At 42.8% G+C, this 27,875-nt stretch overlaps 1 protein-coding gene across 5 annotated transcripts in view; it reads right to left on the reverse strand.

Moving 5' to 3' along the window:
- CHD7 (chromodomain helicase DNA binding protein 7) overlaps window positions 1-27,875 on the reverse strand; it is a 198,298-nt gene that overhangs the window by 142,414 nt on the left and 28,009 nt on the right. The window contains exon 1 of one of the 5 annotated variants that reach the window (XM_053660798.1): window positions 17,329-17,412. The exons of the other annotated variants lie outside the window; for them this stretch is intronic. The gene's annotated coding sequence lies outside the window, so the exon portion shown is untranslated. Of the gene's footprint in view, window positions 1-17,328; window positions 17,413-27,875 lie in introns of those variants that run through there. 5 annotated transcript variants of the gene reach the window in all.

Here is a 27,875-nt window from a genome sequence, read left to right on the forward strand (position 1 = left end):
ACACCGCAGCTGAAAATAATTAATCTATTGTCTCTGTTAGAGCAGAGCACATGTGCCGAGAGGAGCCTTATCCATCATGAATAAGCCTGAGCAGAGACAGGCGAGGTGTCACAGGACACCAAGGGCAGAGATCACACAGTAACCTCTAACACTTTTCTAAGACCCCATATTTTGTGCAAAAGAGAAATACACAGGAATTATAAAGTTCCACATTTCCATCAGAGAAGCTTGCGATACAAAAGTGAAACACAATGGCTGAAGAGGTCACCGGAAGATAGTTTTTGGAGAACGGCACATGGTCTCAAAAAGGTAAATCTATAGGGGAAAAAAAGGGAAGAAAATGCAACTTATTCAGTGCCCACAGTATTAAATTTCTATTGCAAACAAGTATTTGACAAAGCCAGTGGAATTAAGGCTAGGAGCTACAGTACACAGTTTTGCATCTACTAACTACTTCATAACCATTATGACTTACAACAAAGCTAGAAACATTTTTCTATACCTACACTATCATTAATGTGAGTAGGTTCTACAGTGCTACCATAACCAACATTATTTGAAAATCAAAATGATTATCAAAAACTGTTATGATAAAATAACTACTGTTAATCAAAGCTATCAATTTCATGCAGCTAAATAAGCCTGTTTTATCTTTTAGCCAAATTAAATATCTTCATTATATTAGAACATGAAAAAAAAGACGAACCTATTATCCACAAACTCTGTACGTTTAACTTTATAATTTCCTGCAAAGTTCAACCCTAAAATGGCCCCTCCCCTCACTACCCCCAAATCTTCTGAGCTTCCCTCCCCAATCAGCTGTGCACTGTGGGGAAAACTAACTTTATGAAATATCTTTTATACTATTCTAAGTAAATTAACGCATAACTGAAATCTGGCTCAAAAAAAACTACAATCCATTCTATAACAAACTCTTCTAGAATTTTACTGTGCCACACTATTCTAATGTCACTGAAAGCTTACTGCAGTGGCCTGCTGTATATAATCCCCATAAATACCATTCAACTAGCCAGTTGTAAGTACTTTTTACATGAGTGTACCAGATTCCTGATATTGGGGTATCCTTCTAACGTGCAAATAAACATTATACTTCAGTTTGAAAAGGGATCCTACTTATACAGTTAGAAATGTATACATTGTGTCCATTTTGATGACAGATGAAGTTCACCTCAAGTTAGCAAGTAAAAAGTGACTTGTAACATGAGAAAAAGGCAAAGGGAGAAAATGAGCATCCACCAGGTGTGACATTTGTTTTGCATAATGGGAATGATCGATGTAATTTAAGGCTAACAACGAAGCCTCACAACTGAGCTTGTACTAGATTTAATCTAACAATGTGGAAAGGGCCAGATACTTAGCTTTAAAATACGAAGTTTACTAAGGCCTTAGACGGCTACATCTACCCATTTGTATGGTTTCAATGAGTTCAACTACTATACATCAGTTGCTAATAAAATCATGATCCAGATAAGAAAATCTAAATAATTAAGTTTCATCAGTGATAGTATTTACATCATATTATACCTACCCACGTTTTTCAAATTTCCTCCCCCATATCTATTACACCCTAAACATACCCCAGTCTGCACTTCATGCCCATTTGAAATATTTTTTATTTGAAAATATTCACAATTTCTCCTATATGCAATTCTGAAGAATATACATAAAAGTCTCTATGCTAGCAAGAGCTTACTACTGCCTTTAAAGACCAGTGGCTATGACAAACATCATCTCAAAGTTTCTAACACAGCCTCAAGGATTCTGTATGTAAAGCAAAGTGCCTCCCATTGCACAGAACACTTCACTGCCTACACTACATCCTCAGAAGGCATTTTATGTCTAGAAAGAGCAAAAAGTGCTCTGAAGTTCCTGCTGCAAACATATACTCACGAGCCCTCTGTGCTCCCTCGTTTGGTCACTTGTCAAGAGCTCTGCACTTTCAACTGCCAAGATTCCCTAGCAACTAAAACTCTACAATCCTAAAACAGTGAGGAAATGGTTTTTTTCTCATTGTGGTAAAGAAAAAAGTCTTTTAATACCATTTGGTACTTGAAATTTGTTAGGTCGTCAATATCCAAATGATTTCTATTGGTTGCATGCAGACTTAGCAGACTTAGTACCTTTTTTACTGTCAGAATCGTTTACAACTTTTTGGTATGATTAATTTAAAATTTTGTTACCTTTGAAAGCATTCTTTTCATTTTCCCATATTTTTCTTTGAGTAAATGATGTCCTGTTGAAAGGTGAACTTGTGAACACACACTATATTTCAATATTCGTCCACTGTGAACCATTTACATGTCCCCCTGCTATACCCAGATAGGTGAGTGCACTGAAGGAGACCCTGCCTTTTATGTCCATCGCTTCGTAATCCCAGTGACAGACCCAGTGCCTCAAAAATATGTAAGGGATGAGCCATTATATAACATCTCAGTGTATTACTAACACACCCTCTCCTGGCCACAAAATCATGGCAGAGTCGACAAGCTACATCGCTTTCCTAGGATTCTGCTCACACAGGCAAGCTGGTGGGACAGGGGTTCGGGCCTCTTCCATCTCTCTACTCACACTGCGCCACTGAACAGGAGAACCACATCCTGGTAACGATATCCTGGCTTTACAACTCCTTGTTTGTGCAATGACCATCTCCAGCCTTCAGAGAGGACCTCCTAGACCAGCGTGGCCTAGGACAGTTTCCAATCAAGAGGGTCCAAAGACCCCGGCAATCCCTTCCCTTTCCATTCTACCTACACGCACACCCAAGAAAGAAATGCATTAAGTGCTACTCATTGCTTATATTTGGACATCTTTTCCCTTAACAAAGCTCAAAGATCTCTACATGCTGCTCTCACCTATTTTAAGTTCCACTGATATTTGCCAACAATCCAACATCAAGTTTCATAGAAAACTATAATGCTATCTGGCATTCACAAAAAATAAAGTGTTTGAAGTAAATTTTGATAATTAATTTCACCTAGCCTCTTTGTTCATAGCTTCTATTTAAGCATCACAGATGCAAATCCCGTATAAAAGAAGTAGCCATAGAGTATGCTGAAAGTAACTGGTTCTTGATAAATCAAAATCTTTTTCTGATAAAGTGATTTTTCTACACTGTAATATTTTTTTAAAGACTTTATTTACTTATTTTTACAGAGAGGGGAAGGGAGGGAGAAGGAGAGGGAGAGAAACATTGGCCTGCAAACCCAGGCATGTGCCCTGACTGGGAATCGAACACAAGACCCTTTGGTTCGAAGGCTAGCACTCAATCCCCTGAGCCATGCCAGCCAGGGCTACACTGTAATATTCTTATGTCTTCATGTAAATGGACTTTGAGTTCCTGAGTTTGTTCCTGTGAATGTTTTCTGACCCCTCCAATACAATCAGCTTTTTCTTGCTCTTGGGGAAAGTGTGCAGGTAAAGGTAAGGACAGAATGCCAGGAAGCAACAGTCCCTGCGATCTCCAGTACAGCAGCCGCTGGCCCCACATGGCAATTTAAATTTAATTAAACTTATACAAGACATTAAGTCCAGTTCCTCTACAGCACTGGCCATGTTCAAATGCTCATCAGCCACACACAGCTAGTGGCTACCAAAATGGGCACAGCAGAGCTCATTTTAGTTTTCATCAAGACAGGAAACTGACAGGCAGTGCTGGTCCCAAGGAGTCTGTCTAAGCTGAGACCTAAAGGACAAGGAGAAGACCGGCAGGTGGAGAATCTGGGCATGCGGGGAGCAGAGAGGACTAAAAATCCACTCCTGCGGCTCAGGGAAGCAGAGTCCACTCGGATGTCTGCAAATAAATACCTCTATGTGGCTCACGTGGGGGACAGACAATGAAAGGCCTTGGACTTCATTCTAAAGTCATGGAGGAGTCATGCAAATATTTTTGAGTTAATGCTGTTAAGAAAGATGTACATTTTAGAAAGAATGCCCCTTACTAAAACGTGTACCACATAGTGGGAGAGGTGGGGATGGTATAAAACTAGGGCCAAGAAAACCAGTCCGAAGGCTCTCACCGGAATTCAGGAAAGAGACAGATACTCAGGCAGAAATGCCCCTCCGTCTCCCTTGGCTCTGACTGGATGCTGGAGGATGAGTCTAAAGTGACAGGACTCTGGCTTGGGCATCAGAGCAGATGTAAAACCACTCACTGAAACTCAGGGGACAAAAGAGAAGTAGAGTTTATATGTGGTGAGGGACAGGTGTCGAGAAAATCTATGTGGACCTATCCAGTCAGCAGCACGATATAAAAGCGAAGAGCTCGAGAGAGAGAGCTGAGCCGAAGACATGGCTGTTCAAGTCACTAACAAACAGAAGGAAAGCAAAGCTTGGGAGCGGTATCACCCAGAAAACACATTCAGGGTGACAAAAGAATAAACAGGACAGAGTCCTGAAAAATGGGGACACTCACGGGACAGGCCGAGGAGTCAGTCAGCAAGACAGAAACAAACACCAAATTAAAGTTTCAAGGAAGTGATCAACAAGTTCAAATACTCTACAGAAAGAAGATAAAAGTGTCCATCAAACACCACGAGCAGACAGTAGGGACTTTAAGCGTAGCTTCTATAAAGTAGAGGCGGCGGCAGCTCCAGGGCTCAAATCAAGGTGACGGTGGGTGAGGAGAGACAGCAGATATGGCTCCTGACTTCTGAGCTGGCAGGGACAGAGACGGCCAGCTGCAGTGGAAGTAGATGATGCAGGAGGACCAGTTATGTGTCTACCACGAAAGAAACAGGACTGCGTCCAAACACATGTCACGTCACCCTGGGCACGCTCCTACTCTCTCTGTGCCTCAGTATAAAATGGAGATAATAACAATATTTATTTCATAGGGTTACGAAGAGAATTAAGTGCATTAATATTTGTAACACGCTTAGAACAGTGTCTGCCACTTAGTAAAGCACTATATGAGCATTTTTTAGGTAAAATACACAAACACTAAAAGGAGGCAGCATAGAAAGCTAGAGGTCTAAGAAGGGACATAGAAAGAAGGGAGATGATTAAAGACATGAGTCTCTGGAGATGGGAAATGGGAGAAGATCCAGTGCACAGGGGGCAGAATCAGCCTCTTCCACTGGGACTAGGAGGAGGTACAGATACAAAGAAGTAAACAAGAGTGAATGTGATTTCACTGCAATGGCTTCGATCTGCTTCTTAAATTCAGAGGGAGCCTATGGTTATGAGGTTTGAGTTTTAAAGAAAAAAAACTAAGCCCTGACTGGTGTGGCTCAGTGGGTTGGGGGGCATTCTGCAAACCAAAAGGTCCCTGGTTCAATTCCTGGTTATGGCACATGCCTGGGTTGCAGGCCAGGTCCCTGGTTGGGGGCCAGGTCCCTGGTTGGGGGCATGCAAGAGGCAACTGATCAATGTCTCTCTCAAACATCCATGTTTCTCTCTCTCCCTCCCTTCCCCCTCTGTAAAAATAAATACATAAAATCTTTAAAGGAAGAAATTGACAAAAACAAATAAATGCCTGTGGGTTAGAAGAATTCACCTTGTTAAAAGCATCCATACTACCCAAAGCAATCTTCAGATTCAGTACAACCTATATCAAAATTCCAAAGGCACTTTTTACAGAAATAGAACAATCCTGAAATTTGTATGGAGCCACAAAAGACCCTGAGAATAAAACAGAACAAAATGGCACAGTAACAGGGCACTATGAACCCACTAAGTTCTGAGATTCACTCTGAAATGATATCCCATTCTAGAACTTCCTCTTCTCAATTTTAAGATACTGACAATACCACCTCCCTCTAATTCATGAGAACTAAGTTAGATTGAATATATAAAGCACTTTAACACAGTACTGGGTGAATCATTAGCACACAGTGCAGATGAATCACCTTCTCCTCTAACATGAGAAATTTAAATATACAAAGTATGTCAGGCAGGCAAGGCTGTGTCTCCCGGGTTCCTGCTCTTCATCAGAGTAGGGAGGTGAGGAGGTGGAAAGCGGCTGAACAGAAACGGTGGATACCATAAGACATTAGCTTTGCAATTAGAAATATGCAAAGTGTAGCTGTCATCTTCTAAAATCCATACTTCTAGTGACAGAAAAATAATCAAAATTTTAAGAGGCACAGATAATTGATACAAAGCAATTACACAGATAAACACAGTATTATGTAAATAATTATGTAATATAAAATTACCCAGGAACCACTAATAATTCTATAGTAACTGCTCCTCTCTAAAGGTCAATTAGCACCTGGTTTACATAGCTTGGGACACCATCATTTCTCGGAAGACATTCACTTCAATGCTATGAAGGGGCAGCCCGCCCAGAGAAAGGGAAGTCGGGGTGGTGGGCCACCTGCAGGCACCCTCTCTATTTAAAAATAAGGGGGGGGGGGGGCACATCAGGGGCCAGCCAGGTCCTTTCTTGAATGTCTAGAGTGTTAGTAGAGACCAAGCAATCACCTGAAGGAAATTTCTCAGAAAAGTAAAATCTCAGGCTACCTTTATTCCTAAACAGGGCTAACAGCACATGATCACTAACAATGTAAGCTTATGGCCACACAAATGCAATCCTTCCATTAAATTAACAACTAGAGGGTTCAGAATGTAGCTACAAGGCATCCTGGAGTGAAAACTAAATACTAAATATACTCTTTCCATTTCCTAATTATTTGCTGAACAAACCCTGAGTGAGAAGTAACCTCTTTAATTTCTTTTTCCAATAATAAAATAGGTTAATGTCAACTGTAATCTTCAGAAATGTTTGGAGGATGACTTAAGTACTTCAAAAATATGCTTAGCAATATAAAATATATAACCTTTGGATTCACCACTATGATCTGTCTTGCAGGTCAGGCTTTCGGGACACTTCTTTCCTTAGACGACCTGACCATGCAGGTAGGTGGAAGAGCTCTCTCACCAAGAAACCAGAAGATCTTTCATCCTCAAACCACCCTTGACCTCTGCTTCTGCAATTCTGAACACTCTCCAAAGAAATCACAGTTTCTTTAAAATATCTCTTTCCCTAACAACCACCACAGTATGTGGCCCCCAACTGAAACCCAGAGCACCCCTTCTGCAATTTGCAGGGCCCTGGAGACCACAAGGAGCCTGGAGACTTTCACCGCCGCCACGGGGCCTGCCCTCCCCGCCCCAGGCTGGCCGCACCTGGGGGACTGGCTGCCCCGCCGCTCCGCTTTTCATCCCCAGGACTTACCACTGCGGCCTGGACAACGCAGGTGCACGAACATGCTTGTTGAAGGGATTAAAAAACAAGGGTTCTTTTCAATAAATAATCCACAAAAAAATGAGTTTCTAGCTCTCGATATGGAAAGGCAAACTGGAAACGCGTGAATGTTGTATATGCACGCCCTGTCGTTCACTTCTGATCTCACCCCGGAGCTGACCCGCCCTCAGTTTTACACAACTAATAGCCTTGTGAGGACCCCATCCCAACACATGCTTGTGATTTCACATCAGCCTGGTTTCATCTTTATCTTTTATTAATCACTGTCAAAAATTAAGCTTATAAATGTTCAAAGTTTACTCATAAAATCACCACCTCTCAGCAAAGATAAATGGGGGCCAATTGCAACAACTCTTCAACACTTCAGACTAAAGCCTAAAACGGTCATGGGAAAAGTGAAGAAAGAACTACCAGAGCTGAGGAGGGCGGCACAAAAGATCCGTGTCCAGAAATCTGGGGAATACCAGTTGGGAAGCCAGACAGACCTGGCTCAAACACGGTCTCTACCTCAGGCAAATTAAAGCAGCTCTCTGGACTTCAGCTTTCTCATCAGTGAAAATATGAAAATAAGTATCCTATCTCCTCATCAAAGGGCTGCTTAGAGGTGATTTCACTTAGATACAAATGGCCATTAACAGAACACATCACACACAGAGACAGAGTAAACATTAGTTGTTCTTCCCCATTCTGCACCAACCTCAGCCGAGATTTCCCTGCTCCCAGTTGCACCTGCCAAATATACTGGCTATCTCCATGGAGCGGACAGTATACAACTCAAATGGTGTTATGCCGAGTTCTCAACTTTTCTTCCCTATTAGGAATCAAAAATTTCTTTTAAAACTCACCACCACAGCCCTGACCGGTGAGGCTCGGTTGAGCATCCCCCTGCAAAGAGAATGGTCACAAGTTCGATCCCCAGTCAGGGCACACGCCTGGGCTGCAGGCCCAGTCCCTGGTTGGGGCATGTACGAGAGGCAACCAATCAATGCTTCTCTCCCTCCCTTCCTCCATGTCTTCCCCAATCTCTAAAAATAAATAAATAAAATTAAAAACAAAACAAGAAGCCTCACTTTCCCAAGGTAGAGAGAGTCAAGGCTGGCGGAAGGGACAGGATGGCTGTAGAGCAGGTTCCCTGCAGGGCACCTTCCCAGATTATGGAGGGAATGCTGCTCTTTTGCCTGACTACCCGGGAGTCCCAGAACACGAGCACCAAGACTCTAGAGAAACAGTGAGAAAGTACACGCTTTGTTCACCATCAGCCAGCAAGCCAGAGAGAGCGCGGAGATTCGACCACACATCTCGGACCCCAAGACTGGTGCTGGGCCCGACCAGAACAAACACCCTACACTGCTAAAGAACACACGCCCCCTGTTCTCAGGCCACAGCGTCCTCTTAGGCTCAACAACTGTATTTATATATCCCTGAGAAAATGTTAAGACATTTGAGGCAATGCAGTTTTAAAACAGTATGTCCAAACACAATCTATACAACAAACGTAAATCATAACCTGAAGCAGTTCCAAATAAGGCGCATTCTAAAAACGTGTTAACCATTGGCATTATCACTGAACGCTGTGTCCTATCTCCAAGGTCACCGCACTGAAGGAAATAACATTCATTTGCATAATTTCTGGTGTACTGAGTCAACAATGTTATGAGAATTCTTTTTCTTTTAACCAGCAGAGTTCTTACTTCCCCAAAATATCTGAGTGGTCCTCTACACACAAAAGTATTTGCCCTCTGTACCAGTATTTCTCTACACCTGCACCCTTCTCGATGGTGGTTAATGTCATAAACCGCTGAGTGCAAGGCAGATGAAGAAACAGGTTGTTCAACTGAGTTGTAAGCTTTTCTCAAAGAACACTGTTTTTACTTGTGGAAAAAAGATTGACAAATTATGGTTATTCAAACTGAAGCATTTGTCAGGCATTTCCTCAAAATGATCAAAATAAGTCTGTCACTTCAAGGAAAACAACCGACAGTTTTGTTGCCAATAATAAAATTTGCAAAATCAGAATTTTGGAAAATCTGTATGTACAATTTTGAACTTGACAGCTTCCCCATACTTAAAGACTTTTCTGACTATTAGCTAGTGATATTAACAAATGTGGTTTTTAAAAATATTGCACAGTGAAATATGTCAACACTTGAAAGATTTATCTAACCCACTGAACTAATATTTTCCAAATTAGTTACAAAACCACGAGCAGATAAAAGATCCACTCAAAGTATAAGATACATCAATGAATTTTAATGAAACCGAAGTATAGAAATTTCACTGATATGATTTCAGATTCCACACCACAACTAAGACCTAAGAAACCACTCTATAGTTTTAATGTAACATCAGATTATCTGAAACCCTTGTTCATATACTCTCTCCTTTTCAATTACAAATCCGCATGGCATATTTTGTCCATGTTCTTGAACCAAACAACACGTTACAAGAGACGGAATACTGAAGCAGTTGTCAGAATTTACCTGCATTCTCTTGTGCCAGGCATTAAAGAGATTTATTAAAGTATAAAGTAATGAATCTTCACTATCGCTAAACTTCGGTTTTGGAAAATAATTATTTTTCATAGAAATCATGTTTATATTAACGTAATGAATTTAAAGTTATTTTTAATGAATTAAGTAAAATTCCTTAACAGTTTTAATTTCTAATATGGTAAGTATCAGTAAATATAACACACAAACAAAAGCTCTTTAGGCTTCTCAGCCAGAGTATAAAGTGGCCCTGAGGTCACAAAACTTACGACCCACGGCTCTAAATGATTAGCATCGTTCTTACCAGTCAACAATATCACCGAAAATGCAACATGCCTATGATAATACATACACATAAAGCTTTTAACTCATAAAACATTTTAAGCATGAAAAAAAAAACCCTTTCCACCATGGTACACCTGGACATGAAACGCAGAGCCACAAGGCCCCCCCCCCCCCCCCCCCCCGGAGGAACTGGAAGGTCAGTCGTTCCCACGGCCGCCACCACCAAGAAAGCCAAGATGTCCCTGACCAGGGAGAGCCAGAATAAGGAGCAAACTCGATGACATGCTCTGTCATGAAGACTATTTGTCTAAAATGTTTAGTTCTCAAGAGAAGCTGGAGTGGGAAAAGCAGAAAAGAGAAGTGGATAAAGAAAGTTCCAGCAGCCGGCAAATCAAATGATAATTTACTGTCTGGTAAAGAAAAGAAAAGGAGTAACTAACTTTTGCTTTGTAGTTACTATTTAGATACTCTGGCATTCATCCATCTCTTCTTCTTTTTACAAGAATGCAGCATCCTCCATCCTCACCCTCACCATTTTGTATGAAAATCAGAGGAGGAGCCAAAAGCTTCCATTTAGGTATCTTAGGTTTAGTATCCCCATTTTACAGATGGTGAGACTGAGTCAGAGTTGAAAAGACTTTTGTAGTTGGGTGGAAGAACCGACATCCTTTCCCAAGTCTCTGGGCTCTTCTACAAAACCTCTTCCACACACTTCGACTGGTGAGTTCCTGCACCAGCAGCATCAACACTACTCGGAAACTGTTAGAAATGTGACTTCTTAGGCCAACCCAGACCTGCCCAATTTGAAATTCTCAGTGTAAGCCTCAACCCCCAGGTCATTTTAATGTATGAACCACTAGCCTAGAAACAGCAAAACCCAAAGCAGGTACACATCCACCACGACAACCGTCTTAGTTTTGCTGGAGCTGCCATAAAAAATACCACGACTGGGTGGCTTAAACAACAGATTTATTTCTCACAGTTCTAGAGGTTAGAAGTTCAGCCCTGGCTGGTGTAGCTCAGTGGATTGAGCTCGGGCCTGCGAACCAGACAATCGCGGTTTGATTCCCAGTCAGGGCACATGCCTGGGTTGCAGGCCGGTTCCCTGCAGGCCAGTTCCCAGCAGGGGACCCACGAAAGGCAACCACACATTGATGTTTCTCTCCCTCTCTCCTTCCCTTCCCCTCTAAAGATAAACAAATAAAATCTTAAAAAGAAAAAAAAGAAGTTCAAGATCAAGGAACTGGTGAGGTCGGTTTCGTTCGGAGGCGTCTGCTCTGGGCCTGAACACAGCACCACGTCGTCGTGTGCTCACAGGGCCTCTCTGTGCTCACAGGGGAGAAAGGAAAACCCTTCCCTTCCACTTTCTATAAGGCAGGCTATTCTATCGCATTAAGCCTGCACCCATATGATTAATTTAACCTTAATTATCTCCAGAAAGACCCTATCTCCAAATATAGGAGATATATCTCCAAATACAGTATAGTCACACTGGGGCTGGGGCTTCAACCTAGGAATTTGGGGGACACGATTTAGTCCCTAACCAACTTCAAAAGAAAAATGCTCAGGCCTCATGCTAAGGATGACGCTGCTGGTCTAGGACTTCACGTACAGAGCCCGTGACATGAAAAGAATGACAAAGAAAAAGACATTCACTTAGAAAAGCAACTGGCAAAGGAATCCCAGCACAGCCAGGGACCCAAAGCAGCTGAGCGGACTCACAGGGATTCCCACGGGAAGAGAAGGGGGAGGGACATCATTTCCATGCTGGTGCCTGAGGCTGAAAGTGGCAAATGTTACTGAGCATTTACTCATGTGCCAGGCCCTGTGCAAAGCCGTCTGATAACTCCTTCCCTTAATCCCTGTTACCCCATTGTAGGGACGGAAATGGAGGATTTCAAGGGTAAATGGCCTGCCGAGGAGCCGCTGCTACCACACGGCAGCATGGGAATCGTACCCAAGACCGCCTTCAGAGCCAGTCACCCTGACCTCTCCTGTCTACTAAAAGGGAGAGAAGAGCACAGGCTCACGTCCCGTCTCCACCACAGGGAGGATTCTAGGCACTGAAAGGCATACAGCACAATGGTCTAGAGTCACAACAGTGCAGGAGTGCCCAACCTTCTGGTGTCTCGGGCCACACATTAAATACACAAACACCAATGAAAACTGATGAGAAAGAAGAAAAAAAAACGGTTTTAAGTAAATTTACAATTTTGTGTTGGGCCATAGGCGACCCTCGGGCTGGCCGGCGATGGAACACTCCGGGGAGGAGAGGCACTAAGGAAACACAAAAGATACTCAACTTCGCTGATGAAGAAAGAAGGGCACACGTCAAACGCCAAAGGACAAGAAGGTCTTGAGTTGACAAGTGCAGAAAGCACTGGCAAGTCTCACACCACTGCAAGGACTGTGAGCAAGGGCTTCAGGGCAGTGCAACCACACCTACTGTGTACAAAGGGAACACGGCTGCCACCCCTCGAGCGCCCTTCCCAGGAATGTATCCTGAAGTGCGTGAAGACGTATGCCAAGGTTTAATCTTCATAGCAGCACTGCTTCCAACAGGAAAACACTGGAAATGACCTCAATGTCCACTGAAGGTGAAAGAGTAAATGAAGTTAGTTGGAGTTGGAGTCACTGTTTGAGCTATTTGAAAAGGCAAAGTAAAGCTCTATGTATTGATATGAAAAGATCAGCCCCAGTATTTGAGGAAAAAAGGGGTATAACATGTTCTCAACATCAAAACTTTTCTCACCAAAAAGCCTAGAGGAATAATTAATGTTCCGGAATTTATGGGGGGTGGGGCTTTCGCTTTCTACACTACACATGTTTTATGGTGTGAACATTTTAGAATAAACATACTTACAATCATAATTTATTACAATTTCTTCTGCATGTTTTAAGATCCATGCAAGTTCTGCCGGCTGGTAACTCCGGCTGGGTTGTTAACTCTCACTAAGCCCGAGTCCCTCCCAGGTGAGGGGCCCCGCAGTGGGGATGAGGACAGCACCCAGCTGGCTGCCCTCCCGCCCTGTGTTGTGACGGGTCTGCTCGGGCTGCAGCTCCCAGCGGTGCGCCGTGATCCCAGGGCCCCCCAGAGTCCCTGCTACAAAGAGTTAATCAACTAATAGTTCATAAACAAGGCAATCTATAACCAGTGCATTTAATCAATACTAATTATCTAAGAATGGGTCAGTCTGACGCTAATATATATATTTCACTTTCAAGGGAATTTTGGAAAAAAGTTTAGAAATATCTGAAATACTACACACACTCCAAAGAATTTAAAAGTGTAAAACCAATCTACCTATGTAAATTTCTTAACAACTGTGAAAGTTCAAATTAAAAGATGTCCAGATTTTCCATATTCCTGCTTTGGAAGTTTAAAAACTATCTCTAGTCCACTCATCTGAAACCATAATTCAGACCTATTTGAAAAAAAGGTGTCTTTCATCTCCAAAGTTCCCTACCCCATGGTGATAATTCTTTCCTATCCAAATACTACTAGGCATTACTCAAATGATGGTCCAGAATGCATGATGGAATATATGAACATCTGATAAACCTAAATCGATCAGTTTTACAGCTACTTATTCTGCAATAATGAACTCTCCCACACACCCATCCTGTGCCTCACTCCATAAAGACCTGAGTGGGACAGGACAGGAAAGAACCTGTAAGGAAGGTGGAGGACTACTTACTGTGCAGTGGCCAAGGCCTCACCTACATCAATACCATAGTAACTCCCTAGAATAACAAAATAGTGAAATAACAACTGTGAATGATTTGGAGCTCTCAAAAAAGTTCTACCCAAAGGTACTACCAAATCTAAGAACTAACCAAAGCGTTTACAGTTTAACCAACAAAAAGTAACTAAATGAAAGCACCACAATGATACATGTTCCTTCACTTTCAAGCAAGCAAATCACGGTAATATTAATTTGACTATACACTAAAGTTGTGAATGAAATACTATTGATTTCCTTTCCAAGACAGATTGTATCCCCACCACCAAGTGACCGAACTAAAACATCACCAGGAAACAGGACAGAGAGGGGTCAGGTGCCCACTGTGATTCCCTAGGAAAGACGCAACGCTGCCCATGCACCAGTCAGGCCAGAAAAGGATTACTGAACTTCCAAAGAGGCAGTGTAAGTAACCTTGGTACTTGTCTCCTCCCACAACTACATCAAAATTACTAAACTACAGAACCACCATCATTCAGAACTGCCTGAAATCTGGATGGATGGAAGAGAATTTAATAAGAGAAGTTAAAAAGGAGCCACAGCCCAACTGGTAGGAGGGGCAGAGATGAGGAATGGGCTGGTCCCACACTGACGTGTGTGGCTTTAAAATTGGGAGGGATACCTTGGCTATGGAGGCCCCCCTGAGGAGTGAAGGGTCCCAGACCCACACCAGGACCCCCAACCTGGGCTTCCAGTACCAGGAAGAGAACTCCCCATAACTCCTGGCTATAAAAATCAGATGTGATCGAGGCTGAAGGAGACGAAGGTCTTCTAGAGTCCCAGGCCTTGCTCTTAAAGGGCCCACACACGAACTTACTAGGATTCACTCTCTCTGAGCTCCAGCAACAGGGAAGCAGCCTGAAAGGCACCAGAGACATATGGGAAGGAACTGAAGAGTCAGGCAACAGGGCAAGCAGGGGTGGGGGGCAGGGAGGCAACTTTCCACCAGACAGAAGTGCTGGCAGAGGCCACTGTCCCTTTGACGAGCCCACTGTCCAGACTGGGCAGGCAGGCAGAGTGATCTGAGTCCCCGTCAACATGGCTCACACTGCTTGCCCCACCCTGGCGATTCCCTGTGTCTTCACTTCACCCAACTTACAGGCCCAGTGGCTTTTTCACTGGAATGGCCTGTCTTAATCATGCTTCAGGTTTTCCTAAAATCTCTCAAACAAGCAGCAATGGGCTTCATTTTGTAGCTTGGCCTTGCCTGGCACCTCCAGCCCATCACAAGTAGCAGCAATTTGCAAGACAGCTTTGTAGCTCATGCCAAGTGGCCCCAGGCAGAAGACAAGTAGCAGCTGACCTTGGCCTGCACCTCCCAGGAGACCCCAGGGTCAGCACACCCAGTGGACAGCTTCAGATCACAGTCAATTATCACCACCCAACCACCTCCACAAGCAATACATTAAGGGGTGAACCCAGGGCACCAAAGCCCAGCTAAAATAAGTCCTGCTCTGTGGGACGGGTCCCTGCACAGCTGATCCTCCACAGTGATCACAGTGTTTGGTGGTCACAGCCAGTCCTTGAAGCTAATAAGCCCAGGGATAAATCCCTCAAATTCATCTGCCAACAGCAATCAAGGCTCATGTACAAGAGGAAGGTAGACTCGGCCCACCAAAGAGTACACCTTGAGAACCCAGCTTGGGTGTTAGGGGAGGCTGGGCCACTGGACCCTACAGGACCTACCACATTAGGCCACTCTACAAAGACAGGGAGTTGCAGCAGCTCTACCTGGTACATAGGAACAAACACAGGGAGGCTGCCAAAATGAGGAGACAGAGAAGCATGGCCCAATTAAAGAACAGATCAAAACAGCAGAAAAAGAGCTAAACAAAATAAACTAATCTATCAGATGCAGAGTTCAAAACATTAGTTATAAGGATGCTCATGGAATTTAGTGAGGACCTCAGAAGCATAAAAAGGATCTAGTCAGAAATGAAGGATACACTAATTGAAATAAAGAACAATTTATATGGAACCAACAGTAGAGTAGATAAAACTGAGAATCAAATCAATGATTTGGAACACAAGGAAGCAAAAAACAACCAATCAGAAAAGCAAGAAGAAAAAAAAAATACAAAAAAAACAAGGACAATGTAAGGAGCCTCTGGGAAAACCTGAAGCATACCAACATCAGCATCATGGGGATGCCGGAAGAAGCGGGAGAGCAAGGAATTGTAGACCTATTTGGAAAAATAATGACAGAAAACTTCCTTAACCTGGTGAATGAAATAGCCACCAAGTCCAGGAAGCACAGAGTCCCAACAAGATGAACCCAAAGAGACCCACACCAAGACACATCATAATTAAAATGTCAAAGATTAAAGACAAAGAGAGAATTTAAAAGCAGCAAGAGAAAAGCAGTTAGTTACCTTCAAGGGAGTTCTCAAAAGACTGTCAGCTAATTTCTCAACAGCAACTTTGCAGGTTGCTGCAAAAAGAAAGAACTGGCAAGAAACATTCAAAGTGATGAAAAGAGAAGGACCGACTACAACCGAGATTACTCTACTTAGCAAAGCAATCATTTAGAACTGAAGGACAGACAGAAGGCCCCCAGAAAAGAAAAGGCTGAAGGAGTTCATCACCATCGAACTAGTATGATATGAAATGTTAAAGGTACGTCTTGAAAAAATGGGGAAAAAAGTTAAAAATATGAAAACTAAAATGGCAAAAAATACATATCTACCAACAAACCTAAAAAACAAAATAAATAAGCAGAACAGAAACAGACTCATAGATCCAGAGAGCATTATGACGGCTGCCAGGTGGGGAGGTGCTGGGGGGCTGGTGAAAAAGGTGAAGAGACTGCCCTGGCCAGATGGCTCAGCTGGCTGGAGCACCATCCTGTGCACCAATAGGTTGCAGGTGTGATCCTAGTCGGGCACATACCTAGGTTGTGCATTTGATTCCTCGTTGGGACACATACAGAAAACCAATCAGTGTTTCTCTCTTGCTCTATCATCAATAAACATATCCTCAGGTGAGAACAAAAAAAAGTGAAGGGATTAAGAAGTAAGTACATATTGGTTGTTACAGAGTAGTCATGGGGATGTAAAGTACAGCCTAGGGAATATAGGCAATAATATTCTAATAACTATATATGACATCAGATGGGTTCTAGATTTATCAGGATGATCCCTTAGTAAGTTATGCAATATCTAATCACTGGGGTGTACACCTGAAACTAATGCCATAATGTTACATCAACTGTAATTAAAAAATAAAAATGTTTTTAAAGTGGAAGGGGGGGAAAAGGCTAATTTCCCTACACCTAAATAGAAGGGAAAAAATCTAATTTGCTAATTAGGTTGTTTTGCCCATCTGAAACAGAAGAGATGTCTAATTTCTGAAAACCACTACAGTATAACAATATTTACTCTCTTCTGTAAATTTCTGCTGCAGCATACCAAGAAATGCATACTACGAAGAAGCAAACTGATGCCATTTTCACTCCGAAAATTAACTTCCATATACTTTTACACAACAAATTAAAAAAATTTTTTATGTATCGATTTCAGAGAAACAGAGTAAGGATGGGGCAAGGAACAGAGAGAGAGAAACATCAATTTGCTTTTCCACTTACTTATGCCTTCACTGGTTGATACACAACAAATTTTTACTGAGCACCTCTCACATGTCACACACTGTTCTGGGCATCATGCTGCATTAGTAACATCACAGAAACTCTCTCGTTCATGGAGCTGAGCTGCATTCTTGGGAGAAGAGACTAGAATTTTTTTTAAAAAAAAGAAACTACTATAAGTAAATAACTACAGGGTGAAGAGGTGAAACACTACAGTGTAGAAGGGGACAGGAACTTTGGAGGAAGGGGTACAATTTTAAAGTGGAAGGTACAGCAATGCCTCCCAGAGAAAAGGCCTCTGAAGTTCAGAAACTTGCAGCTCTGGAAGGATCCCGAGGCAGAGAGGAGCTGCTGGGAGAGACCAAGTGGGGACCCCAGTGACCGACGAGAGGTGGTGCAGGCCTGCTGCTTCGGTGAGGACTGTGTTTCTAACTGAGGGCGACCGTGGAAGCTTTCAGGGCAGGGGTGTGATCTGACCGCGCTGCTCCCCTTTGCCGTCTGGACGACTGGAGAGAACAATGAGAGCAACTGCAGTAATGCCAGCAGGAGACCGTGGCCATCTAGGCAGGGTGACAGAACTGGAGAGAGAAGTTTTCAAGTCTGCGCACACTCTGAAGGCGGGACCAATAGAACCTGAGGATAAATGTGAAGCTGCGGAAGACACGGGGGAGTCAGAGCATCCCCAGGTTTCCATCTGAAACCAGTGTGACGAAGGTTCTCGGAGCAACGCTGACGTCAGAGAGCTCTGCCCTGTACCATCTCACTCTGCGCCACAGTCCTATGAAGCAGGATAAGAAGGTTCGGTGCCAGCTCCTTTGATAAATGCAGAAATGAGGCCCCAGTCAGTAAGTGTTTTGTCCTTATATAGTAGGGTTGGAAACACAACAGACGCCTAGATTTCCTCCCCAAATTTAGGGCTTGTTGTGGTTTTTTTTCATTATAACATGTGGCTGTTTTTTGTTTACCTTTTTTTAAAAGGCAGAGTGTTACCACCTATAGAATAGAGACACCTTGTTCTACGGGGTTTCAAAGGCTTGCCTGCACCCACAAACTCACTAATGTAAACTCATCAGCAGCCTTAGATCAAGAAGCTCTCCTTACAAAATGGAAGCTTGATATATGGGGAGGCATCTGTACGCTGAAAAGTTTCCTCACTCAGCTCGAGTGAGTCTCTGAAGGACTCAGACAACTAGAAGAACCAGCAATGGTTCGTCTATCCCTAGTAATCAAAAATGCACTCCACGGTTATCCCAAGTTGTCCGCTATTTACCTTGATGTCTTTTAAGAAGCAAAATTGTTGTCAATGTTGCTGCTGTTTCTGAACATCACCTGTGAAATTCTAATGAGTTTCTCCAGTCATATGTCTCACTGATCACAGGAGACATGCATCCCATGTATGCAACAAATCAAATAGTTCAGGAAGATATTTCTGGGACTCTCCTGTCACTGCCAAAATTTTCCTTCCTTTCCCTCCTCACTGTGCTACTTATACCACCCTTACCAGCCTGGTAAGTCCTTCTGCCCATCCATCCGTCCGTCCATCCATCCATCCAACACATCTCTAATGGAGCTAAGTCTCTTCCAGGCTCTGGGACTCCCGTATTCCCAGCTGGCAGCAGCCAGGGACACATAATTACAGTGGGACGAGGGCTATGCAAGCAGACTAGGCCGGGGACTGACAGCCGAGGTGCCTAATCCAGGGCTACGGTCAGGGCAGGTCTACCTAAGCAATGAGCAGAGGCAAAGGAAGGGCGGGAGCCAGCCAGGGGAGGGAAGGCAGGTGGGCAGGGTTCTAAGCAAAGGGAGTGGCCTAACAGCGCCTGAGGCAGAGAGAGCACAAAACATTCAAGGCTGAGAAAGGAGAAAAAAATGCAGCTGACCAGAAAGGCCAGGGAGGAGGTGGAAGGGAAAGACAGGGTTTCTGGAGGGGGTGAGGAGTGGTAGAGTCTTAGAAATCGCAGCAAAATTCCTGGCCTGTATGAAGGCAATGAGAAGGAGACATAAGGTGTTAAGGTAAGAAGTGAGAAGATCAGTCCTGACCAGTGAGGCTCAGTGGCTTGGGCATCATTCCACAGAGTGAAAAGTTGCTGGTTTGATTCCCCATCAGAACACAGGCCTCGGTTTCAGGTTCGGTCTGTGACAGCCAACCCACCGATGCTTCTCACAATGACTTTTTTCCCTCCCTCTGTCTCGGTTCTTTCACCTCCCTATAAAAGTAGATAAATATATATTTTTAAGTGCGATCAGGTTTTTGTCAGGAAAAGTCACTTTGGTTAAAATGTGATGCTTTTTCTTTGACTTCGTTTTCCGGAATCAGTGTTGTTTGGCCCCACACAGCAACAGCTCCAAATGAACTTCTCGCCAACTCTGACCAGCTCCCCCAAAGCCTCTGGCCTCCGAACAGCCTACAAGACACCACCCTATAGAGAATGCTGCCTTTGGAAATAAACCGACTTTTTTAGTCTGTCATTCTAATTTCAGTATTGTGACTGCTCTTGAAAACAAATTAAATCTACTGATCCTAACTGTCCAACAACTTCCTATCACCCACTACGTTCCAGAGAACAAAACATGCTTACAAATTGCTCCTTAAAGACAGCACTGCCTTTAAATTAAAAAAAAAAAAAAAATCCTCAAATTGTTCACACAAGTGTCCTGGCCAGTGTGGCTCACTGGTTGGGCATCATCCCACAAACTGAAAGGTCAGGGTTCGATTCCCAGTCCAGGCACATGCCTGGGTTGTGGCTCCCATCCCCAGACAAGGTGTGCGCAGGAGGCAACCCACTGATGTTTCTCTGCCTACCTTTCCTCTCCCCTTTCCCTCTCTCTGGAATCAATAACAAAAAAAAAAAAATAATGTTCAAACAAGCTTCTACAGCAATGTAAGTTGGGCACGTATTGTAACCAACTTTTTGTGATGTGTACTCAAATATTTTAAAATAAAATATACTGAAATTTACCTCTAAACAACACAGAATAAGGTGGAAGTTGGTGAGTGTGTGCTGGCTGTGAGTTAATGAGGCGGGTGAAACGTTCTTGATGATTTATTCTACTGCTGTCTGGGCATCTTGAAGCACGTCAGAGTCCTCGAACTCTGTACAGTCCTCTGCTTTTGTTCTGTTACTTCCTCCTATAAAACTGCTTCTTAGAATGATACCAAACATAACCCTCGGAGGTTAAGTTATAGTGACTCTTCAACACATGTTGCAAGGAAGAAAACTGTGATTTTAGAGCAGGTGACTCAATGAAGCATCTGTAATTGATTTTAAAAACCATACTGCCTAAGTATCCTCCTTCCGCCAAAATTATTTTAGTCAAACAATTCTACTTGTCACTGACAGCTCTGTGAAGCTACACTTGACTTGTGCTAACAGATACATATGTGCTTCCACATGACCTTACGTCCACTATTTACCTTCTAGCTCATTTGTAACCCCAATTCTACGGAAAATGTTCAGTAAATGTGGTTCACTGACTTTCAAGGTTGAAGAGGACATGCAAGGTTCTCCAGTCAATCAGCCATTTGATGTCTTTGTCTTTGGATGAACATGCACATGTAATATTAGGACTCGGTGGGTCATTTCATTCTTCACTCAGACACTATGCACCATGAAAACTCTGAAGGACCAGGAAAAGCTACCTGCATCCACAATGGCAGGTCAATTACTCATATTTCACTCTAAATAATTATCACTTTAGGATACGAAATAACAGTAATATCTCTATGTCATGTTGAAGTTTCTTCTGTAGGCAATTACAGGCTGCAAAGAAATGCTGCGCTCGACACCTCTGAACAGCACACTTGGCCACCCTGTGTTCAGTTGCTGGTGCTTCCCCACAACTACCGTGAGGAGTAACACCATTTCCACTCCTCACTCAACACTCAAAGTCATCAAACAACGAAAGATTTCATTACCACCCTATACTGACAGAGACCAATATTAATTATTATTTGAATTAACCTCTGAGCCATGGTTTTCATCAGTACTCAGAAAAGACAGGGACAATTTCTAATTACATGCCACCCTCATTATAAGTCACTAGGCCAACAAAGCTGTATCTGATGAGGCTGCCACACTTTGCTTTGAAACTGCTTTGGACGCCAGTCTAACCTCATCTCACCCACGAAGAAATGGAATTCAGCAAACCTCAGAGATGCACCCCCTACAGAAATCACTATTTGTTTCCTTTAACATGGTAATGCGGGCCCTGGCCGGGTAGCTCGGTTGGTGAGAACATCATCCTGATGTGCCAAGGTTGTGGGTTCATTCCCCAGTCAAAGCTCATACAAGAATCACCTGAATCTCAAAACAATAAATTTAAAAAGAACATAATTTTAAGTTGCAAAATTGATGTGGGGCTGCACATGAGTTTGTCAGTAAAGTCCCTAATTCAAGGTAAACAGTATTCAGTTTTTACACTTTACTATAATGGGCCTTTTCAGTTTCACTACTAAGTGGCCACTCAGAGGGCTTATCATTTAAAATGTAGGAAATTTCTGGAATGTTCCATTGACTATTGAAAACTGCAGCTGACCACAGGTAATTAAAACTATTAAATGCAAAACAGCAGATAAGGGTACAATACTACATACATCTCATTCTACTCTCAGAAAAATGAACCATGTTCAAATTCTAAAAGTTCGGGCTAATCATCCATGACACAAATGATCACATTCAAAAACACCTCAGAATTAGAGATCCAGGTATTGCATTATATGATTCCTAAAACATTGCCAAGATGAGTGTACTATGTTCTCGACAAAAAAAAGACACTGGGTTTTTGAATCTTGATTAGAACTTGATTTTAAACTTGAAATCAATTGTATGTTAGGATGCGAATTTACCAACTTGAGTACCATTGGTACTCAAGAAGACGTCATTGCCCACGAGGCAGAGAGAGAAAAAGGCACACGGTGCATTTTTAACTGCAACCCACTCACTACTTGACTATATAAGGGCAGCCGTGGCGTCTGTCACCTACCAGGTTAGTACCTCGGGTCCAAGTGCTGTTCTGTATTGCTAAAAAGAATGAGTTGCAGAGACTAACATCACCAGTAAGACAAAGTGAATTTTAAAAATTAAAATGCCTGTATAAGAATTGTAATGAATTAAGAACATGTATTTTAATATCTAAAATATCTTTTAACGATCCTGTCCACCTTCCTCTCCATTTTATGAACAAGAGAACCTTCATCTAAATAAGATGTAAAGAAGTTGGTATTTGAAAAATTCCTTCCCAAAAACTCAAAGTGAATTTTTGTAATCACTTTAAGAACTATCATAAACATCATTATTAAGGCAGTTAAAATTGGAGATTTAAAAGAATCTCCAAAACTATTCCTACCAACCTATATGTGTGATTTTCCAATCTTAAGTATTCCATTACTGTAAATTTAAAATGCTTAAATTTATACAAATTTCTGTAACTTTTAAACTCCTCTATAAGAGAATCACCCCTTAAATGTCATTTTCGATTATCATTGCTTATTAGAGATTAAAAACTACAACTAAAGTTTCCTTTCACACTTAAATACAGTTCGATTCCCTTTAAACACACAAACATGTACAGGAGGGGAAAGATACTGCGCTAGGTCTTAGGAATAAAAAGTAAGAAATTCTTGATGAGCTCAGTCTAGTCAGAAGGGGCGAGGATAAAGTAACAAAGACACATGATTCAGCACTATAATAATATAGTTACAAGGTAACAACTTTTACCTACGAGCTTTTATCTAATTTTCAATTAAACCAAAACATGAGCCTGCCCCCACAGACTGTTTGCTGGCTGCCACAGGGACACGAGAACTAACGGACAGGCTTCGGCGGTTTTCACACTGCCACCACCATCCCGACTCCCTCTGACTTTCCCCTGTGTTCTAGTCAAATATACACAAGGTGCTCTGCTTTAAGAGAATGCATCATTTTATCAAGTTAATCAAAATATTACAAGCTATACAATAAGCACCTTGGTTACTTATCAGGGAAATACACAATTATAAGTATCTACTTTGGAAATCAAACCTTAACCCTTCATAGGCACAATTAGAAAATTTGCTAATGAAAAAATATTAAAAATAGCCCCAGACTACTTTCAAGGAGCTTCCTACATAAAAGAAGAAAACAAGAGGCCCTGGCTGGTGTGGCTCGGTGGATTGAGTTCGGGCTACGAACCAAAGGGTCCCCGGTTCCACCAGAACAAGTGCCTGGGTTGTGGGCCAGGTCTTGGGTATGCAGCATGGGAGAGGCAACCACACACTGATATTTCTCTCCCTCTTTCTCCTTCTCTTCCCCCATCTCTAAAAATGAATAAAGAAAATCTTAAAAAAGGGAGGAAGGAAGGAAGGAAGGAAGGAAGGGAGGGAGGGGGGGGGGGAGGGAGGGAGGAAGGAAGGAAGGAAGGAAGGAAGGAAGGAAGGAAGGAAGGAAGGAAGGAAGGAAGGAAGGAAGGAAGGAAGGAAGGAAACAAGAAAGAAAACAAGAACGTAAATAAGGTCTGCAGAAGCAGCACGTCTCAGCCTTCCAAGAGGCTAAACACCGCAGGGCGTGGGGAGGGACGCGGGGAGGGTGCATGTGCCGCAATCCGGCCACACTCCCGGCCAGAAGTGGATCACAGCAACACACTGTGTCTTCGCCTCGTGTCTTTCCACATGAAGCAGAACACGATCTTCCTCCTGGAGACAGAGGTGAGGAACCACTCGCTGAGCATACCCTGCCTCAGCAGAGAACAGAAATACGGCCACAGATGCGCCAGCCCGCAGGGCCATCAAGGAGCCCAGCTAGTCCACGTCTCCACCCTCCCCCACTCCCAAGCAGACTCCATACCAACCGGCTGAACCATCTCAAGGTCACTAAGGAGTGGTCCTAACCCGGAGTCACCACGCACCTGAGTCACTGGTCACCTGAGCTAGAACAGGAAAAGGTAACCGCTAGGAAAATATGAGCCTTTGGACCCGAGTCTTATGAAACAGACAAAAACACCCAAGCATACCACTCTATACACACAACATCCAGGCTCTGAGCTTCAATACTTCAGTCTTACCTTTGTCCTACTGTTTCTTTTTCTTTACCCTGACAGTAGGATACCAGAATCTCCTGGGTCATGGACAAAATAAGATGTATTTTGGGTGAAAGCTGCAATAAAGCTACAACTAGGGTTTGAGTGGAGAAAGCCTTGTTGCATACACAGAACCCCAAGGACAGAACGATGAGTTCTCCAGGAAGAGAAAGGGCCAGTGAAGACCCCACAGGGACAATCAGGTGTCAGGAAGAGAAGACATTGCCACCTTTACCTTTGGACATCACCTGTGTGTTTATAACTGAATAACCTATAAAAGGACATGTATCCCAACTGACTGGAAAGAGAAGGCAATATAAGGTAAGGAAGTTGCACCAAGAATTAGAAATTCTTTATAGAAGAGGTAGCATTTGAAACAGAATCTGAAGAAAACTAGGATTTCTATGGGAGAAGATGAGTAGACCGAAGCACTGAAATCAGTACAAGCAAGAGCAGAGGTACAGGAGAGAGATACTGTTGTGGTCAGAGACCATGAGTAATCTACTTAAGCCTGAGTATGGGGTATATTTAAAGAAGAGTAGCTACTAGGGTTAGAAAGTTACATTGGCATTAGCAATGGAAGCCCCAAGTGCCAGGCAGAGGTGAGTCAAGTTGGTTTTCAAGGGGGAAACACAAAAACTGTGTACAGAAGTGTAAAATGTGGAGATGTGGGAATTAGAGAGACTTCTAGAACACACACAGGTAGAGAATTCTTGTACGAAGTCTTTGCAATAGCCTAGCAGAGAAGGCTGGCACACACCAAAATGCGGGTTGGCAATGGGACGCCATGCTGGGGAGACAGTGTAAAGAAAATTTGTCTTCAAAGACAATCATAGCTAAATTACTACACAATTTGTCTCCCCACAATTTGAAGATAAGTGTTACTCTCTAATTTTTAATAGAGAACTTTTAAATTATTTTTAATTTTTTAATTGATTTTTAGAGAGAGGGAGGAAGGGGGGAGGGGGAAGAAGAGGGAGGGGGAGGAAGGGGGAGGGGGAGAGGGAGAGAGAGCTCCATCGATTTATTGTCCCACCTACTGATGACTCTTTGGTCGATTCTTATATGTGCCCTGACCAGAGACTGAACCTGCAACACTGGCGTATTGGGATGATCCTCTAACCAAGTGAGCCACCGACCAGGGCTCTAACTCATCTTTTTGTGCATTACAATTCTAATGACTTTTCATTTTGACTATCCAATGATTAGAGCAAGACCCACCATTAGCATGAAGTTCTGCATCCTGCAGTTAAATAACAAGTGGTCTAGCATACCCTTGTTCTTTCATTACCTATATTGTTTTAGCATATGTTGTTTAAATTATATCTATTGAATTACACGTGAAATTCTCATCATGCACCAAAATATCCCTTGGTATTAAAAAATTGACTATTTTACCAAGTGTTTAAAAATATTAAATACTGCTCTGACCAGGTGGTTCAGCTGGTTGGAGCATTATCTTATACCCTAAAAGGTTGCAGGTTCGATCCCCAGTCAGGATGTGTATACGAGGCAACCAATCAATGCTTCTCTCTCTGTCTCTCTGTAAAATCAATAATACATATCCTTGGGTGAAGATTTTAAAAATAAAAATAGTAAATACTATAAAAACGTGTCACTAAATTATTCCTACCTACTGCCTGAATGTTATCATTTTAAGTAATTTATAATGGCTCAACTACCTAAACCAAATCAAGCTTTAACCATTACAAATAATTCTGCATAGGCATAATTAGAAAATCAATTATTAATCAGAAAACTGGCTACACCATCCAACAGTAATCAAATCAATTGAGCATAATCACCACAGCATACAAAGGTCTGTGTTTCTATTAAATACTCAAACTTGAAAATGCATGGTTAGGGTCCACTTAAAAAAATGTAATTTATTGTTTCAGGATGTTCATAGTGGAAGGGCACTTGACTTGGCTTTCAAGTCATGAGACCCGGAATTGAGTGGCCCTCATCCATGCCAATGGCTTTAGGTAAACCCTAAGTTTCCTGCCATACGGATTACAGTCCAATGTGTGTTAAAGAGCCTCATAAGCAATAAAACATGACATAAATGTGACTCACTTCATGAAATAATGTTGATCAATGAATGCACAGGGTTTCTATGCAGAAGAACCATGATTCTATGTAGCTTCTCTGCCTCTGCTGCCTCTTCCTCACGGGTCACCGTTATCTTTGCACTAACTACATCCAATCTCAGAGAATGGATGCTGTGCACTTCTCTAAAATCCAGGCATCAGACTAGACTGTTAGCAAGAGTTCTGCATTTTCACTCCATGAGGTTTGTTTATTGACACCTTATTCTAAACTAGATTGGTAGTATTCAGGAAGCAGAAATAATGCCGTATGTCACACATTTATAGCATTTAATATCTGTCAACGTGATAAAATAGTGACTTACCTTTTAGATACAACATTTAACCCCAACTATCAAGTCAAAATTTTCAGTAAGTCCAATTTTCCCAACAATTTAAGTAACTATCAACCTAGTGCTATGAAAGAAACAAACAGGCATATTTATGCATACACACCTCTTTGTCCTCAGTGAATTTATACTCTGGCTGGAGAAGCAAGGCATGAATAAGTAATCTCATCTACTGTGCAGGGAAGCAGAAGCCCTCCGTGGCTCAGCGTGCTCACTAACGCGCACCCGTCCACTCCACCCACCTTCCCGTCACCACAGAGCAGCTAACTCTTGCAAGTGAAGGCTCACCCCTCTGCCTTTGCTCTCCGTCCCTTCTCCCTCTGTCAAGAACTGTATTTTACCAGTTATTCTTTGCTCTCCCTTCAGTCTTATAGAATCCACCTCTCAGCTGGATCCTTCTCACTGGCTTTCACACACTTAAGTCTCTGCCATTTAGTTAAAAAAATTAAAAGTGGACATATCACATCAGGTTGGGAGGGGAGTTGGTAAGCCTTCATCATGGTGACTAGCCAGGGCTGCTACAGTCCAGCGTGTGGCTGTACAGTCCTCACGGTCCTCTCACTACCCAAGGGACTGGGGGAAGCAGGTGAGTGTAAATATCCAGCCAACACTCCACTAACCATCCCACGTGCCCTAGAGAAAGTGCACCCTATGGCCTAGGGGTGGCCTCACCAGCACTGGTCACCCAGCCAGTCATTCAGACAAACCAGAAACCCAGGAGTCATCCAAGATGTGTTTTTCCTCCTGTGTCTCCCCACACCCAATCTATCGTCAAATCACATTGATTTCACTTACTCTTTCTTGACCATCCACTTGTGTCTTTATCCGTGACCACCACACTACGCTGAATCACTCACTATTGCCTCTCACTGGACTAGGCAGTAGTCTTCCCCTCCAGCCTATGCACACAGCATAACCAGAGTAATTGCTCCCCACTTTTCTTGGGGTGCAGACCAAGCTCTCCCTAGTGCAGCCACTGAGCCTCCAGGCAGAATGAGCCTAGGTCACACTTACCTTCCTCTGGTCGGTCAGTCTTTTTGCATATAAAGTCAAATGC

Source organism: Artibeus jamaicensis, unplaced genomic scaffold, assembly GCF_021234435.1.
Source record: "Artibeus jamaicensis isolate MK-2021 breed Jamaican fruit bat unplaced genomic scaffold, CSHL_Jam_final scaffold_916, whole genome shotgun sequence".
Lineage (NCBI taxonomy): Eukaryota > Metazoa > Chordata > Mammalia > Chiroptera > Phyllostomidae > Artibeus > Artibeus jamaicensis.